A 19756-nucleotide genomic window follows, 5' to 3' on the forward strand; every position below is an offset into this window, starting at 1 on the left:
TGTTTTGTATTTTTTTTTAATTGTAATTTATTTCTTAATTTTTGGGTGGGATTTGTGGGTTCTCCTGGACAGAAGAGATCTCGTATGTGACCTACTTCTTGTCAGATCTGTCTCTGTTGGAACTGTGGGTAAAACACGTCCCCAGCAACTTACTCAAGTTGTAGGGAATGAGTGTGTGAGTGAGTGAGTGACTGAGTGAGTGACTGCTTCCACATTCCAGCAATAAAAAGGTGGGAATGACCAGAAATAGCTTCACAAATTGTATCTGTGATGGGAATTGAACCTAGGACTTTGGTGTGACTAACCATTAACTACCCCACTGCCCTATACTGGTTGTAAAAGGCTATTAAATGGATCAGATTAATTGGTTTTGTTGTGATTGTGCTCAAAAGCTGTGGGTCAGTGGTCATAACATCAATCATTAATTTGTCATGTCCAGGCATTTTCCCCTGCTGTCATATATACTACCTGGAAAGAGTTACAAAACTAGCGATTTTGTCACATTTTGTAAGAAGTTAATCTCTCATGGCTGTGGGGTATTGTAAAACTGAGTCAATTATTGGGTGTATTTATGATTTTTGAGTAGTATAATTTGCATTTATTTTGAGTAGTATAGTTCACAAGTACTGATGATTACGCTACACCAGTGACAAGTACTGACGCTACACCAGTGACAAGTACTGACGCTACACCAGTGACAAGTACTGACGCTACACCAGTGACAACTACTGACGCTACACCAGTGACAAGTACTGACGCTACACCAGTGACAAGTACTGACGCTACACCAGTGACAAGTACTGACGCTACATCAGTGACAAGTACTGACGCTACACCAGTGACAAGTACTGATGCTACACCAGTGACAAATACTGATGCTACACCAGTGACAAGTACTGATGCTACACCAGTGACAAGTACTGATGCTACACCAGTCACAAGTACTCACGCTACACCAGTCACAAGTATTGACGCTACACCAGTCACAAGTATTGACGCTACACCAGTCACAAGTACTGACGCTACACCAGTGACAAGTACTGATGCTACACCAGTGACAAGTACTGACGCTACACCAGTGACAAGTACTGACGCTACACCAGTGACAAGTACTGACGCTACACCAGTGACAAGTACTGATGCTACACCAGTGACAAGTACTGATGCTACACCAGTGACAAGTACTGACGCTACCCTAGTGACAAGTACTGACGCTACACCAGTGACAAGTACTGATGCTACACCAGTGACAAGTACTGACGCTACATTAGTGACAAGTATTGATGCTACACTAGTGACTAGTGACTAGGGATATCCTGCCTCTATATGATATCTACTGGGAAATAGCAGGCCTCAAGACCAGAGCAAGTCTGATATCAGGTGTTAGGTTATGTCCAAGTAGCTACCCTGGCATAATGTCAGAGCTAAACAGTATCCCATGTAAGAATGAAGTAGGGATGAATAAGGAACAAATATTCTCACGTGTCTCCTGGACTCGTCTTGAAAAAGCAACAGTGAGTGAGTGAGTTTAGTTTTATGCCGCTTTTAGCAGTATTCCAGCAATATCTTGGCGGGGAACACCAGAAATGGGCTTCACACATTGTACTCACGTGGAGAATCGAACCCGGATCTTTGGTGTGATGAGTGACCGCTTTAACCACTAGGCTACCCCACCACCCCGACAATAGATTGGATTATCGATGCTTGGAACAGTTTTTCAGTCATATCACCCCAGAACGGAATGGTGCTGTCAAACCTAGACACAATCTCGACCAATCTCGGATTCGAACCCAGAATCCTACGTTTCAGGTTTTCGAAAATCAACTTTTCACTGCTACCCTGCAGAACTGCAGATGCCTCAATCACTGTCTCCCTAGGGTGGAATAAAAACAGAGAATCCTGGAATATTTTAGATCAGTTTAAACCATCTATGGACAGTCTAAGTATACCCAATGAAATGAGTTTTGGGAACTTCATTTGATAGAAATTATACAATGCTTTAAAATGTAATCAATCTTTAGCTGTTTCACTTGACTTCTTATAGACGCGGTGTCAAATGGTTCCAAATTGGTAAACAACTTTTGTGATTGAATGCCTTCCTGTTAAAAACGCAGAGCATCTATTGTGGGGCGATGTTAAACCTTGTGAGCGACACGAAGTAATTTAAGTTCACCACTGCTGACATCTGATAGGAAGGTCCTTTAAAATCAATTGATTAGGAGAGATTCATATTGAGTTTTAAAAACTCACCCACCCATCTTTAGAGGTAGGGATCGAAAGGCTTACAGTCATGATTTTCTAATTTGGAAGGAAATTACAAGTTTTGTATGTTTTGCTTGTGTGGCCTCCGCACAGCTTTCCTGATAGGATGGTTGAAGGATGTGGCGGCTAGGGTAGGAGAAATTACTGGCAAATCAATGAAGATAACTTTTGAGACAATGCATCACACAGGTGTTACCAAGTCTTTTATGGTGTCGTTATTTCTCGTCTGCTTTTATGATTGGCTTTATTGTTGTCGTTGTGACTCACTTTGTATAGACGTGTGATGAAGCTGCTGCTTGCCGAGCTGCAGGACATGATCAACTTGGGTACTCCCTGTAGACACGTCCTAGCAGAGAGGGTCCCAACAGACAGGGTCCTAGCAGAGGGGGTCCTGGCAGACAGGGTCCCAACAGACAGGGTCCCAACAGACAGGGTCCTAGCAGAGAGGGTCCTATTGAAGGACAATGCATCAGAGAGGGTCCTAGCAGACAGGGTCCTATTGAAGGAGTCCGGTCAGACAGGGTCCCAGCAGACAGGGCCCTATTGAAGGAGTCCGGTCAGACAGGGTCCCAGCAGACAGGGTCCTATTGAAGGAGTCCGGTCAGACAGGGTCCTAGCAGACAGGGTCCTATTGAAGGACAATGCATCAGAGAGGGTCCTATTGAAGGGGTCTGGTCAGACAGGGTCCCAGCAGACAGGGCCCTATTGAAGGACTATGCATCAGAGATGGTCCTATTGAAGGAGTTCGGTCAGACAGGGTCCCAGCAGACAGGGCCCTATTGAAGGACTATGCATCAGAGAGGGTCCTATTGAAGGAGTTCGGTCAGACAGGGTCCCAGCAGACAGGGTCCTAGCATACAGGGCCCTATTGAAGGACTATGCATCAGAGAGGGTCCTATTGAAGGAGTTCGGTCAGACAGGGTCACAGCAGACAGGGTCCTAGCAGAGAGGGTCCTATTGAAGGAGTCCTGGCAGACAGGGTCCTATTGAAGGACATTGCATCAGATATGGTCCTATCAGACAGGGTCCTAGCAGAGAGGGTCCTATTAAAGATGTCCACTCAGATAAGGTCCTTTCAGACAGGGTCCTAGCAGAGAGGATCATTTTGAAGGTGTTCTATCAGATTAGGTCCTATCAGATGAGGTCTTATCAGAGAGGGTCCTAGCAGATTAGGTCCTATCAGACAGGGTCCTAGCAGAGAGGATCATTTTGAAGGTGTTCTATCAGATTAGGTCCTATCAGAGAGGGTCCTACTGACAGGATTATATCAGATAAGGTTATATCGGAGAGCGTCCTATCAGATTAGGTCCTATCAGATGAGGTCTTATCAGACAGGGGTCCTTCTGATGAGGTACTATCAGACAGGGGTCCTACTGATGAGGTACTATCAGAGAGGGTCCTACTGACAGGGTTTTATCAGATAAGGGTATATTGGAGAGGGTCTTATCAGACAACGAGCATTAAAAGAGTGAGTAAGTGAGTTTAGTTTAACGCCGCACTCAGCAATATTCCAGCTATATGGCGGCGGTATGTAAATAATCGAGTCTGGACCAGACAATCCAGTGATCAACAGCATGAGCATCGATCTGCGCGATTCGGAACCAATGACATGTGTCAACCAAGACAGCAAGCCTGACCACCCAATCCCGTTAGTCGCCTCTTACGACAAGCATGGGTTACTGAAGATCAATATTCTAACCCGCACCTTCACAGGTGCATTAAAAAAAGAAAAGAAAGGTAGATCGTTTAAGAAGATAGGTAAGTGAGTTGGTGGAACTATGACTGAAGAAGAAAGACTTCAAAAGAATCTCTGATAGATGGTAGAAGTAAGATCAAAAGAATAAGAAATATGCTGTATAACGGTCTAGGATAGAGAGATGGTAAGTGCTAGTTCATGGAAGAAGAAAGAACTGCAAGATAATCTTGGATAGAAAAATGGAAGAGCGAGATTGAGGGAATAAAAAAAAATGGTGTATAACAAACAGGATAGAGAGGTGTTAAAAGTAAATTGAAAGGTATAATGCAAAGTTTATCCTTGGATAAAGTTGCAGATTTGACTGTATCTCAGATGCAGAATTCCCTCAGGATAGCAAAGGAATTATTAATCCTATCCTACAGGTGTCGAGAGGTGAAATGTCTCTTGTACAGGTATCTACAGACTAATGGATTCTCTTCACTGATCTTGCACAGGTGTCTAAGATAACATTCTTTCTAACACAGATGTCTAAACATAAAATAATCTCTTGCATGGATGTCTACAGAAAAGAGATTGTTCCATCACAACTATCTGTACTTCTGGCACCAGAGATGACATGACTCAAACTGTTTCAGGGCACAATTTAATGTTTGGATCTTGCACTGAGGCAATCTGAAATTGCAAAATGCAACCACATGTTTATGCCAACTTGCACCAAGAACATGTTAATAAATTGCTGTTAAAAAACACAGACTTCAGATGGGAAACAGAAAGATGAGGAACTTCTGGAATGACTCTGATGACAACACGGACAGTGGCTGAATAACTGTTACTGTTCATATCATGAAATTTTACTTAGTAAGATGTTCAGAATCATCAATAACAAAATTCAAGCGTTATTTATAATTTTATAGTGAACAACAGGTGCAGCTATTTTTCACTGGTGCTACAAGATTATTACCTAAGGTTGCACCAGGTGCAAGTAAGTTATATTTCCTTAAATCGAGCCCTGAGATTTTATTCCTGTGTAATTCTAACAGCTATGTTCTGAAATATGTTCACTCTCCAAGCAGCATGACCATCACACTCTGTCCTATTTATATCTGGCACCAAGGAAAAAAGATTTGGTATGATATCAAAGTATATCCCAAGTCCATTTCCAATATTTGTGCACATAAATACTCAATTATTCCACAGAGAAATGTACATCGACTCACACCCGCCTGTCATTTCTCACATGGCTGCGAGACTTTGGAGGCTCGAATTTCGCTGTTGCGTGAATCCACTGGGTTAAACTCTGCAGCACTGAAAGCTTTACAGGTAACTGAGTTCAGTGATAAAAGGTCCCCAGTCGTGGGATTGAGTGGTGAGTGTATACTGCTCTTGATTCCATATTGGCATTAAAGGACAAGGAAGCTGTATATTGAGCCGTGTTTGATGTAGCGGCGTCACTTACATCTACATTGTTATAACGAGTTATCGATGATATTGCTGTGATTGCTGAGCAACAGGATTAGTTTTGACACGGTCGTATCAGTTGTGAAGGGTTTAGCAATGTTTTGTTTTTGAAGGTCAAGCTGGGAGGAATGGATGGTAATTTACTGCTGGCTCTAACATGTTAGCCAGGAATTGTTTGTCCTTGATGTTGACAAGTGTGTATTTTTTAGTGGATTTGAAAGTGAAGAGATTTTGTTGGCCGTACTGACACAATGAAACGAAACTAACGTCATATTCTCTTCATTCCGCTTGTATTTATAAACCTAAATTTTTTCAACTTAATTTTTCTCTTAAATAACATAAATCATGAATCTTTAAGTCCTTTTGACTTTTTTCCCAAATATATCTATCCAGTTCCAACTGGTATTATGTACATATAACATTTACTATGGAATTGCTGTTTAGTTTTTTGTTCTTCAATATGAAGAATGTTTCTCAGGAAGCACGCCTCTTACAATAGATACCAGCGAAACAGAAACTCTGCATGGCATACAAAAAGTTCCACTTCATCAAAATTTATTCCTTGCTCATGTTAAAAAGCAGCTCTTGTACGACTCATTTCCTAAGATCCCCAACCAAATATACATTTCAGTGATTGAGCAAACTTCTTGTTATGACCCGCCTTTCCCATCAACTAAAAACACTTTCCAAGCAGCAATTTGACGGATACATTAAATCTTTTGGCAATTTTTTTAGACAGATTAATTAAATTGCAGGCTTTCTCTTATTATTCGCAGGCAGCTTTAAAGCACATCCTGATAGTTTAATTGGAACAAGACCATTTCCATGGGTTTCTGAAACGCGCTATTTTTAACAGCATTATGCATGCATTAATCCCGAGTTGTCGACTATGTGCTGGAGCTTCTGTAATAAGACCTACGGAAGTTTTCAGAGGGAGAGATTTCATATTGTTGCATTGTTGCGTCCATTGTCGTACGGCGCGCTGCTGTTACGCCTCAGATCTCTGAGTGAGTGGTGGGCGCTCTATTTCCTGTTGGGCTGACGTTATTCTTCATTCTCACGATGCTCCATGAAAATTGATATGGAAATATGTTGCGATTGACAAGCAAGGAAAATGCTGGCGAAGATTGCGTTGCAGTGTTTTGACTGATGTACAGTCATTTGTACAGTATCATGGTGTACATAGTGTTTGTGTTGTCATGGCGATGCCAGATATGAAATGACCGTATCCAAAGATTGTATATGATTATTGCCACCGAGTCAGAAACCGAATTTGTAAAAACTGTTTTTAGTCTTGGTATTGTTAGTGCCGGCAGCAAGAGAGAAGTATTTTTAGGTGATTAATTCTGTTCGGCATTATGTTGTTGTTTTTTGTAGGACGCAGGGTTTAGTTAGGTATAATTCTTATGCCATGCAATTAAAAAATACACATACCGGTATACATTTATGTGTGGCTGGTTAACAAGAGGCTGGTTTGGGCTGTTTTTGTTAAGTTGCTATTATTTGTTTGGACAATGCTTATTTACACTTTGGCAATAGCATGCCACTACTTGTTCACTCATAACACTGAGATGTTCAATCAGACTTTTAGTGATTCACAATTTCTGTCACTGTAAAAACCCTCTCACACACTTCTAAACTGTCGCACAGTTATACAACTGTCACACAGTACTAAACTATCACACAGTACTCAAGTCTCACACAGTACTAAACAGTCACAGGCTGTACCCAAGTCTCACACATATTTCTTGTGTCCTTTGCTGTGATCTTGCTTGAATAGCGGGTGGTGGGGTAGCCTAGTGGTTCAAGCATTTGCTCATCACACCGAAGGCCCGGGTTTGATTCCCCGCATGGGTGCAATGTGTGAAGCCCATTTCTGGAGTCCCCCGCCGTGATATTGCTGGAATATTGATAAAAGCGGCGTAAAACACAACTCACTCACTTACTCTCGCTGGAATATTGCTTAACCCCAACTTACCCAACTCAGAATTCAGCTCTAACAGTACACAACTCTCACTCAGTATTCAGCTCTAACAGTACACAACTCTCACTCAGTATTCAGCTCTAACAGTACACAACTCTCACTCAGTATTCAGCTCTAACAGTACACAACTCTCACTCAGTATTCAGCTCTAACAGTACACAACTCTCACTCAGTATTCAGCTCTAACAGTACACAACTCTCACTCAGTATTCAGCTCTAACAGTACACAACTCTCACTCAGTATTCAGCTCTAACAGTACACAACTCTCACTCAGTATTCAGCTCTAACAGTACACAACAGTATATTTCACATAGTACTAAACTCTCACATGCACAGTATTCACACGGTACTTCTGTAGTACTACCTGCATGGTACTCACATAGTACATTACAGTGAGTGAGTAAGTTGGGTTTTACGCCGCTTTTAGCAGTATTCCAGCAATATCATGGCTGGGGGCACCAGGAATGGGCTTCAAACACTGTACCCATGTGGGGAATCAAACCCGGATCTTCGGCGTGACAGGAGAATGCTTTAACCACTAGGCTACCCCAGTGTACAATACAGAGTTCATCTGATCCCCCACCAGCAGACTCAGATGTAGGTATTCAATATACTAAGATTGACTGGTGCACATAGCATTGCTCAAATTCACTCGGCTTCCATTTGTCTATGAATACGATAAACAAATCAAACAGTGTGAGAGAGAGGGTTGAACATAGAGAGTATGAAGCTGGAATAACCGCAGTCTGGTCGGCGCTCATTGTCCTCCCCTCCACAGTACTTCATCACAATATGTCTGTCGGCAATGTCAGTAACGTTGACTGACAGTTGAAATTCATAACAGTTATGAATTACATTAATGGAAAAAATGCGTCAATTGTTTTCTGTAACAATTGGTTTCGGTTGTAAACCATGAAATATGAATTTCATTACTGCTTGTGAGTGTATTGTGTGTGGTAGTGTGATTGTTTGGTGAGGCTGTGCTTGAAGTGCTGCACTGTATTTAGGTCATGTCATGTGGGTGATTGTACTACCTACTGGATAGATGTATTCACAAGACAACGTAGCAGGTGGATCGCTGGCAAATGATTACTTTGTATTACTTGCTGCTAGTTGGAATAATTCTGATTGAAACTTATTTGTACAAACCGTGCATGTTGGGAATTAATAGGATGTTTCTGGATGAATGGTTGTTCTGTTAACATCACTGTGTACAGTGGTTGCTCAGACTAATACTGGCAGTACTTGGATGGATGGTTGTTCTGTTAACATCATTGTATACAGTGGTTGCTCAGTATTAATACTGGCAGTACTTAGATGGATGGTTGTTCTGTTAACATCATTGTATACAGTGGTTGCTCAGTATTAATACTGGCAGTACTTAGATGGATGGTTGTTCTGTTAACATCATTGTATACAGTGGTTGCTCAGTATTAATACTGGCAATACTTAGATGGATGGTTGTTCTGTTAACATCATTGTATACAGTGGTTGCTCAGTATTAATACTGGCAGTACTTGGATGGATGGTTGTTCTGTTAACATCATTGTATACAGTGGTTGCTCAGTATTAATACTGGCAGTACTTAGATGGATGGTTGTTCTGTTAGCATCATTGTATTCAGTGGTTGCTCAGTATTAATACTGGCAGTACATGGATGGTTGTTTTTTTATTGTCATTGTATTCAGTGGTTGCTCAGTATTAATACTGGCAATACTTAGATGGATGGTTGTTCTGTTAACATCATTGTATTCAGTGGTTGCTCAGTATTAATACTGGCAGTACTTAGATGGATGGTTGTTCTGTTAACATCATTGTATACAGTGGTTGCTCAGTATTAATACTGGCAATACTTAGATGGATGGTTGTTCTGTTAACATCATTGTATACAGTGGTTGCTCAGTATTAATACTGGCAGTACTTAGATGGATGGTTGTTCTGTTAACATCATTGTATACAGTGGTTGCTCAGTATTAATACTGGCAATACTTAGATGGATGGTTGTTCTGTTAACATCATTGTATACAGTGGTTGCTCAGTATTAATACTGGCAGTACTTAGATGGATGGTTGTTCTGTTAACATCATTGTATACAGTGGTTGCTCAGTATTAATACTGGCAGTACTTGGATGGCTGTTTTTTTTATTGTCATTGTATACAGTGGTTCCTGAGTATTAATACTGGCAATACTGTAATGGGCAGTTGTTTCCTTAGGATTACTGTACATTGGTTGCTGAGTGCATGGGTAGACATTTTCTGTCCATATATCTGGACTCTTTCAAACATAAATTCTATCATGGTTTGTTTTTTCACTGTAATGCATTGTCATGCATTGGTAGACATTGTTTTTCCAAATGCAAACAGGTATTGTTGCACAGGTGCTTTCCATGTGCAATGTATCTCGAGCGTCCTTACCACTCCTTCCTTCTATACACCACAGGAAATGGTCCTGGAAAAGAACAAGGGTGTCAAAATAACCTTTTACATTGCTGTAATATATACCATAATCTTTCTGTTGGACCATTCATTGTTTGTGCGATACTCTTGGGAGAGACACAACCTCCACATCTAGTTTCTCATTACAAGAACAACCCACTTTAGCATTCTCCAACACAATCTTTCTAGTTCCAAATCCTGTCCAATATTCTGCCCCACATACAATTCAAAACCTTGTAAAGTCACAGTTATATGATATCGGACTGATCCTTTCTGAAACCTTACACTGAAACAAACCCCATCTCCTGTTCCGATACGAAAACCACGCACTCTGTTCATATTGTCTCTACAGCAACAGCATACACCCACAAATGTTACCGAAAGATTTTATAATTGATGTTATCTCCCCAATAAGCCTTCAACACACATATTTCATATTTCTTTCCTTGACAGGTAATTAGCTACAGTTGTCTGAATATTTTGCATAATCAGCTGGTGATATTTAAATTTGAAATATATAACCCCGGCGAAAGCTGCCCATGCTATTGACGCTGTTGGCTCCATAGGGCTAGTCGGGGGGGATAATATCATATCATGTCAGCGCCAACCCATAATGGAAAAATCCCTGCCATTTTTCATTTGAAATTACAGAAAAAATATTAATAAGACATCTTACTGATTAGTATGATGCTTGTTTAGCGAAGGCATGTCGAGATGGCTTGATAACCAAGGCTACAGGCTCGGCGGTCAGCGTTGTAGCATCATTTTCAGGCTACTTTGTCATGTTTCATTTCAATTCTCCTCGACCTGTCAGATTGGTAGTAAATATGGAACCAGGACATGGCCATGTCTGCTTACGATGTATGGGAATTTGTGCAGTTTGACTAAATGTTGTGGCGTTTTCAAAATATTGCCGATATGATTTCGGGAGGGGCCTGGAAAATGGGCTCGGGATATTAGAACCCCCATTGTTTTTTAATTTGGCTAATTATGACATCTGCATCAGCCTCATTAAGGAGATGATACCAGGTGTATGCTAGAAATTATCCCTGCTACCAAGTATGTAAATATTTGATTTGGATGACAGAATATTATTAATTGAATGTAAATACATTGGCTGGAGTGGTTCAGACGGGATGTTTTTAATGAAATAATCTGTGATGTAGCTGGAGATTGTTCTTGTAGTTCTATTTTGGATGTGTTTGATACAGAAAAATAAAGAAAATAATTTTAAATTGGATTTTTGTGTCGTTATATAAAACCTCTTGTTTTAAAGCTAGATGTATTACTGTACAATGCTCGCTTACATGATCTCTTCCTTACACTTGTATGGCAGACTTGCATGATCCAACTGTGAGTTATGAACATTTTGTAATGTCCTTCCAAAAGCTTTGTGCACAAATGAACCAATAATTTTAAGGAAGTCATGATCCTATAGAGAAACATGTACCTTGGTAGTATTCATGGTGTAAGTCATTGTTAATGAATGTGAGTTATGGGTTAGCACTAAGGGACCACAGGGTAGTGCAGTAGTTAATGTGATTGTTCATCATGCTGTAGGCCTGGGTTCAGTTCTCTACATGGGAATCCAGATGGTAATGCTAAAAGAGACAAAACCCAACTCATTCACTGATTCTTAGCGCTAAGATTTGTTAAAATAGGCAAATAGGAGTGAGTGAATATCGATTTTCACTGAAGTCAGATGTCATTTTACGACAGCTGTTTCACACCAGGAGGACCAGTCCAAATAGTGCTAAGTCAGGAAGGTACAAAGTACACATCATTTGAGCAATATCCCTTACAAAGAGCATGATGCAACAGGAATCTCTTCTACTCCATTCCCTGGGTTTAAGACAGGGGGATGAAACCCAGTTACAGTGTCCCATGCTGTGATACAGGTTGAATGTTCCTTAATGTGGGGAAAAACTCACTCACTCAACAGAGAGCTGGACCAGATGAATCATGAAAAAGGATTCCAACTGTACCTGCATGTGTTTACTGATATTTATACTTGTGTCTCAGACAGGCTGTGCTTTTCTCTGTATACCAGCGCCATGAGCATGCCCTAGTGCGTGGATATGTGCGCTATATAAATATCCTATAATAATAATAATAATAATAGTCTGTCGGAATGTAGTGTCAGTATATGGGGAAGTACCTATATGGAGTTCTCCAGAACTAAGTACAATGCTTTAAATCTTGATATTAATAGATGTCTTAAATACTGTATAACGGTGGTCTTGTCTTAAATACTGTATAACGGTGGTCTGTAACAAGTCTGGACCAGACCATCCAGTGAGTGATATCAGGGAGCATCGGTCTATGCAGTTGGGATACACCAACTTGTATCAACCAAGTCAGTGAGCCTGATCATCTGATCCTGTTACAAAAATGTCTGCGTTAAGACAGTGACTCTGGAGTCATATTCTGGTTCACTGCACATGGCTGGAAGCAGACAAAACTCACATTGAAATGGAACATTGAACTTACATGACAAAACTCACAATGAACACTGAATTTGAGTGTTATATTTAGTGAGTCTCACCAAGTTCTGTACCAAGTGACGTAAGTTTGATTATATAAGTTCATGGAGCAGTCTTGGTAGTCCCTGACCAGCTAATGTCTCAATCTTCAATGTGGTCAAGTCCAGTATAGTAATGGTAGTTGTAGGGAATATAGAATCTGTTGCATTTACATTCAAAGCATTATCAGAACAGTTTGCACCTTTATAATCTCTGTTGGTGACTCAGGGATTTAAAGGAGGCGAATTCCTGCGTCCTATTCGCATAAAAATTGACAATGGACGCAATGAAAGTTATTAGCGCATCCACAGGAACGCAGAAATAGTCAAAATGCTTTTTGTAAAAATTCCAATCAAGTAACAATAAGATATCACTGAGTTTGCTCCTATCTGGGTTAAGGTATCATTTACAATATATTTACTGTAACAATGTGATGATCATGATACACAATACAATAACAGTAATAATAATAATATTTAAGTGTCTGGGACCCTATTTTGTTGTCCAGGACCCCTGAAATTCAGAGTGTGAGTCCCAGGGACCCTCAAATACAGGACAAGGTAAATCCCTGGTGACTGGACCTATGCCATTTTAATGGTTTATTTAGTATTTCCTGCTTTTGATTTCATGGAACATATTTCTTATTTCTCTTGTCATACAGTAGAAGTAAGGTTTGATATGTTTTTATTCCATCAAACTTCTATCACCCCCTTAGTATCATGACCGCCTCCGTGGTGTAGTGGGTTAGAGCATCCGCCCGGAGAGCGGAAGGTCGTGGGTTCGATCCCCAACCGCGTCATACCAAAAGACGTTAAAATATGGTACTTGTTGGTCCTCACCTTCAGTATCATGGAACTATAGGGTCTTTGTTATCATTTGTTGATGAGTTTTTTAACTCCAGAGGCAACTAGCATTCATTTCATAATACATTTTAGATCAGGGTCCAAACTCCCATTTATTAGTTAGTGCATTAATTTCATGATTTACAGTACACTTAACTTTAGACAAACAATCTCAAACTGGATCTGTCTGGATAACACGATTATCACTGGATAACACATCCTTGATGCTATCAGTGTTTAAATAAAGTGTAAGAAATCCAACCATCTCTTCCCGTTTAGTTAACTCCCTGACAGAGTGTTTTCACTGAAATAATTCGAAACTATAAGCAGTTGATGCTTATTCAGTCATGACATGAATTGAATTGTCAGAATTAGGAGAACCATGTTATACATTGCCCCCTGAAGAGCTCAGAACACTACAAGCAACTAATCTAATGATGTTAGGAGTTTGGGACAGTCAGGGTGATTACAAAAAATCTCTTGTGTGTGGTTAAACAAAGTGACATGTAGAACACAAAAAGCAGATGAGTATATCAAATCAAATGTAATCACGTATGTAATCACGATCTCAGCCCGCATTCTGTATTGGGCCCCCAAGGGACTTTTTGAGATTCACACTTCAGACCATGTCTGTAAATCTAATGCAATGCGATGTCGGGGTGAACTCTTCGACAGGGTCGTTAGCTTTGGAAATTGTCGCAAATATTGCTGGAACATGAAACCCACCGTTACATTAGACTGTGGTGACACTCTTTGGAGTTATGAATGGAGAAATATCGATCCGTTATTGTGTAATCTGCGTTATTCCAGTCGAGTGAGTTTGGTAATTGTCCTTGGTCTGTCTTGGCAGTGACTGCGTGGTGATATCCACGCGGCGATGGAGATAGGACTCGTCGTGTGTTGTTTATATCACCGTTGCTACACAATCGACGCAAACTTACGCCAAAATTACGACAAATTTGCCGATTATCTTCATTTGATTGACAGCCATATAAATGGGGCCTTTTTTCATGAAATGCGATTATGGAATGGGTAAAAAACTACCAATTAAATGGTTATCCTGAAATATGGTTTGGTTCTGTTTGTGGTTGTTTTTGTGTCATGTTGGTGATTGTGGTTAATCAAATACACAACGTTGCTAAAATAAGGGTGCTAATCGGATTTAGTCCTCACACTTTACACTTTCACTCGCATCTGAAAATTTAATTCAGTGATAAAGACATTCAAGAGGGAGTATTTCTTAATCATTGTGTTTTAAATTTGATTGTAATTCGTGTGTTTTTAAAATTGCTACGTTTATGATTTTACCGGTTCTGATGCAATGATGTGGAATTATCACTCAGAAAGATTCCATTTTTGTGACATTTAAATATTTAATTTACATGTAGTGCAATAAATGTGTTAGGTTCTGTGGAAAACCATACTTATTCTTTACACCATACAACCAAGAGTTTACAAATATTGTTAGAATTATTCATCAAGTATACAATGTATACATCTATTACTTATGTAGCTGGGATGTCGAGGTAGCCTAGTGGTTAAAGCGTTGGCTCGTCACACTGACGACCCAGGTTCGAATCTCCACATGGGCACAATGTGTGAAGCCCATTTATGGTGTCCCCCGCCGTGATATTGCTGGAATATTGCTAAAAGCAGCATAAAACCCAACTCACTCACTCACTCACTTATATAGCTGGAATTTTGCTGAGTGCAGCATTAGACAACAAACCTTATGATTTAAAGCAAATCAAATTTAGCCAGTGATATGCAAGAGTTAATAAGCCAAGAACGCATAATGAATATATTGTTTATGAGATGTTCTAAATGTTAAACATTTCACTTCGTAAAATAATTAACATTCTGTGTGTTTAGTGCTATCCTAGTATATATTTTGGGGCAGGTTTTCAGAAGGTTAATTTGGACATATTAATGAGATATGAAACAATTTTATGTTTTTGAGTTGGATTCTGATTATATTGTTTTATGCCAGTCAACAATTTTCTTGCAAAGATAATTAAGAAAATACAGTTCGCTCTACCACCATGTATAGTGTAATAAAGCATACTTTGGTTACCAAGGGTATGTTCGATTACAAGGGGGCAGACTAGAATGGCACAGTGACGCCAATACATTGTGACGTAATGCAAAAAGTGTACATTATGGTCTGATAAAGTACTGTCAGCGCTTTTGATCTTTTACTGAAGCATCTTAGAATCAAATACAATCTGCACAAAGTAAATGTTGTTGTTGATTGTGGGAGTATTGTTGAATAGGTTCCCAGCAACCTTTGCTTGTTGTCAATGGCAACGTAATGGTCAAGTTCAGGGTCTCAGTTAATGCCGTGTCATTGTACCTTGACAGGGTTGGAAAATGCTCTTAACATCAATCACAAGTTGTTCTGATCCAGATTTGATTATAGAAAGGCTGTCATAATGTATCTGTAATATTGGTGAGTGTAGTATTAAACAACAGTGACAAAGAGCAAAAAAGATTGCAAATATCTAAAGAAATGGAATATTTAGCATTTCCATTCTGTATACAGGGGACCCGTGAAGATCTGGGTTAGAATAGGTCTTCAGCAACCCATGCTTGCCACTAAAGGTGACTATGTTTGTCGTAAGAGGCGACTAACGGGATCGGGTGGTCAGGCTCGCTGACTTGGTTGACACATGTCATTGGTTCCCATTTGCGCAGATCGATGCTCATGCTGTTGATCACTGGATTGTCTGGTGCATACTCGATTATTTACATACCGCCGCCGTATAGCTGGAATATTGCTGAGTGCGGCGCAAAAACTAAACTCACTCACTCACTGTATACTGACTGACTGACTGACTGAGTTTGGTTTTACGCCGCTTTTAGCAATATTCCAGCAACATCACGGCAGGGGACACCAGAAATGGGCTTCACTCATTGTACCCATGTGGGGATTCGAACCTGGGTCTTCGGCGTGACGAGCCAACGCTTTAACCACTAGACTAGCCTACCGCCCCACTCACTGTATACAGGGTATTGATCAGTTAATATAGTTTTGACAGGTATACGCAAGGGCCTGTTGTCAGTTCTTGTGGCAGGTTAAAATATGGTACACCTCTTACCTTTTATCTCATACGTTTGTTAGCTAGCAGAGATATCCTTAACTTGTTATCCTTCTGGCATGCCAGAACTATTATTCTGGGTGTTAAGCCAAATTCAAACTCACTCACACACTGTGCACTTCTCAAAGGCCTCAAACAGGCCAGTGGGTAGCCCAGTGGTTGCAGCATTTCCTTGTCCCGCCATAGACCTGCGTCCCTCCACATCGGTACAGTGTGAGAAGCCCATTTCTGATATCCCCCGCCAGACATTTTGTTGGAAGTGACGTAAAACAATACTCACTCATAGACTATCGCGACAAGTACATCAACATTATCCATCTTGCTCATGTGTGACACGAATAAGACAGAACAGACATCACTGACAGAAAAACGGTTTTCTATTAAATAAGGCAGGAAAAAAAACAAATGAAAGTGATCAGCAACATTATGTAATGTTCAGTATTTACTGCTGTTGCCAAGCTCTGGGACAGACACATACAAAAAACACTCACATCTCTGTCATCCAGTCTCCAACAGTAGTTACTCGTCTCACGATAGAATCATGGTGAGCCTTTTTCTGCCAAGTATATTTAGTCTATTTGTTAACACTCCTAAAAGTGATGCCACATGATAAATGTGTTTGAACTGGCTCCCAATCTCTTGTCCGAGACAGGTTAAGACTTGCATGTAAGTCAGCACAGCTCTGATGTTAAAGCTGTGGTTAGTTAACCTTCTCACCTACACGTCTCTATGGCCAGTGATGAGCACAGGTTCAGTGCCACACCACATACTAAATGGAATTTTATCCAGATTTCTACACATTTCTGTTATTTTCATACTAAACCAAGATAACTAAGCTTTTCTTATTCATGACAATTTACTAAATGTATCTGAACATTTCATGTTTCTACAAATAATATAAGATTTCTTTTAATCCAATCTATCTAGTTTCTGAGAATAAACCAATATTTCTAAACATTTCTAGTCCCTGAAAACAAACCAAGACTGCTTAACATTACTACTTCATGAAACTAAACTAACGTTGCTAAACATTTCCAGTTATTGAAACTAAACCAACACTGCTAAAAATATATTGATATTGAAACTAAACCAATATTGCTAAACATTTCCAGTTCCTGAAACTAAACAAACATTACTAAAAAATTCTAGTTCTTGAAAAAAAACAAGGTTTCTTTAAACTTGAACCTTGAAATTTTTACACTGGTCTTGACGATGCTATACCCAGACTTCAGAACTTCATAAACCCCAAGGCAGAGACAAGGTTTGTGAACGTTTCTAGTTGGTACTGAGTCTGGATATATCTAAGCAATCAAGATGAAGTTAAACCGAGATTTCTCGACATTTTCCCCTGAAGCTAAGAACATTTATATTTGACAGGAACTGCTGTGTGTACTGTTTGTGTAGTCTTAAGTTCTCTCTTAACAAGAGACCCTTGCTAATTGGATCATCCCAGTCTTCTGGTGAGACAAGGCCTGCTTGCAGCTAATTGTTTCTTGTTGGATGCAGTCAATCTTTCATTTGATCTCTCTGCTTTGATGCACTGTAGACATGCTTGTATGTGCTAAGTGAATAATTTATGAGATATTTTCATAACCAATTCATTTACACTTTGTTGATTGGGACAGTTGACATAATTTCTCGTTTGTGGTCGAGACAAACTGAATGAGTACAGTTCAGCCGCCCTACCGTGACCTTTTAGGAATGTAACTGAATCATTTCTGTTGCCAATTAACACTGTTTTGTGAACTGATATCTGGGGGTATTTATTTATACATCATTTATTTATTTCTTTTTGCTAAGGAATTAACCATTTTAGACAGAATTTTTCGGTTTCAAATTTATGTGTTTGTAGCAATTTTGAAAATACAGGTGAAAATTAATGGATGTCAACTTCTCTATTATAAGGAACACAATGTTTTGGAGGATATTCTCATATACTCCGAAATGCTGTGTTCCTGGCTGATAATACAGACGTTGACATCCATAAATTTTGATGTGCCAGTGTATAGCCTTACTCCTTTATGAGATAATACTCCAAAATGTCATGTTCCTCAAAATATAGAAGTTGACATCCATAAATTTTGATGTGCCAGTGTATAGCCTTACTCCTTTATGAGATAATACTCCAAAATGTCATGTTCCTCAAAATATAGAAGTTGACATCCATAAATTTTCACCTTAATGTGTATCACTTCTAAATGCTATTCAAAGACCTCAATGAAATCTCTGGTTAAAAAATATTCCATGAAAAATATTCAATCATTTGACTTCATTTTGATTGTGTGTACAGGGAAAAAATAATTGATTCTTATTGATAACTGAAAGTAAATGATGTTGTTAAATGCCACACTCGGCAGTATTTCTGCTTTTTGTCCGCAGCCTGCAGATAGTCCAGTCTGAACCGAAAAAACCCCAGTGATGGATATTGTAAACAGCTTCCCGTACAGTAGGTCCAACCAAGTAACTAAGGAGACCATCTGATAAATGTAGTAAGGCACACACAGGCTGGTAGTCTGTCGTACAGACCCTGAAGTAAATATATCCAAGAAAGCCAACGCAAGTCTAGAAAATGTGGCAAGTCTAGATTTCCTTAGCTTCAGTCTCAGGGCTCCTTTTCATTATTTTTTAATTTTTTTTAATATGAACTTTTTTTCAGTAAAATATGTTCATTTCAGAGACTAGTTGTTAGTCTAACAGGCTGGGAGAGAAATTCTTAACTGGAATGTCCATAGGGTAAGAATCACTACTGATTCAGGAGTTCCAGAGTTCAAAATCTGTGTTAGAATTGATCTTCAGCAGCACATTTTCATCCAAAGAGGTGACTAATGATATTGGTTGGTCAGGTTTGCTGACTTATCATTGTAGCCCAATTGCGTAGATTGATGCTCATGCTGTTGATCACTGGATTGTCAGGCCCAGACTCCATTATTTACAGACTGTAATACACTCATACACTCATATTCTGAAAGGGAATTCTTTTGTTAACTTATCAAGCTATGCAAATATGTTTCAGTTTTTCCAACACTATGTTGCTGGTAAGGAGATTCAAGAACTAACGCTATGTTTTCTAATATTTTATTGAAGAAATGTAGTTATCACTAGTAGCAGAATCTAAAAGTTTGATTTTGTAAATTGCAAATCTGGTTCATTAAGAAAGGGCTGCAGAAAAAAATTTTAACCTCTTGGTAACTGAAGATGCACAAACTTTTCTTTGATTTTGTGGAAAAAGATTCTTCCATTTACCAACTTCGCAAGGAATATAGGTAATTTCACTACCCATGACCAAAAAGTGTTTTTTAGGTGTTCTTTAACTTAAGGTCAACGATCTTGCCCCGTGTAATTACTGAAAAATTACTGTTAAGCACGTCAGGTAACGTCGCTTGGTATCGTCTAGGCGATTGATCAAAGTTGCCTGTAAACACCAGCAGTTTGTCTCCATCCATGATTATCCCCCTTC

The 19756-nt window shown here is 39.6% G+C and overlaps 1 protein-coding gene across 1 annotated transcript in view; it reads left to right on the forward strand.

Moving 5' to 3' along the window:
- Positions 1-19756, forward strand: part of LOC124286762 (tRNA (guanine-N(7)-)-methyltransferase non-catalytic subunit WDR4-like) — a 151506-nt gene that overhangs the window by 40345 nt on the left and 91405 nt on the right. The window lies entirely within an intron of this gene.

Source organism: Haliotis rubra, unplaced genomic scaffold (genome assembly GCF_003918875.1).
Source record: "Haliotis rubra isolate DU_JTF1 unplaced genomic scaffold, ASM391887v1 Scf390, whole genome shotgun sequence".
Taxonomy (NCBI): Eukaryota; Metazoa; Mollusca; class Gastropoda; order Lepetellida; family Haliotidae; genus Haliotis; species Haliotis rubra.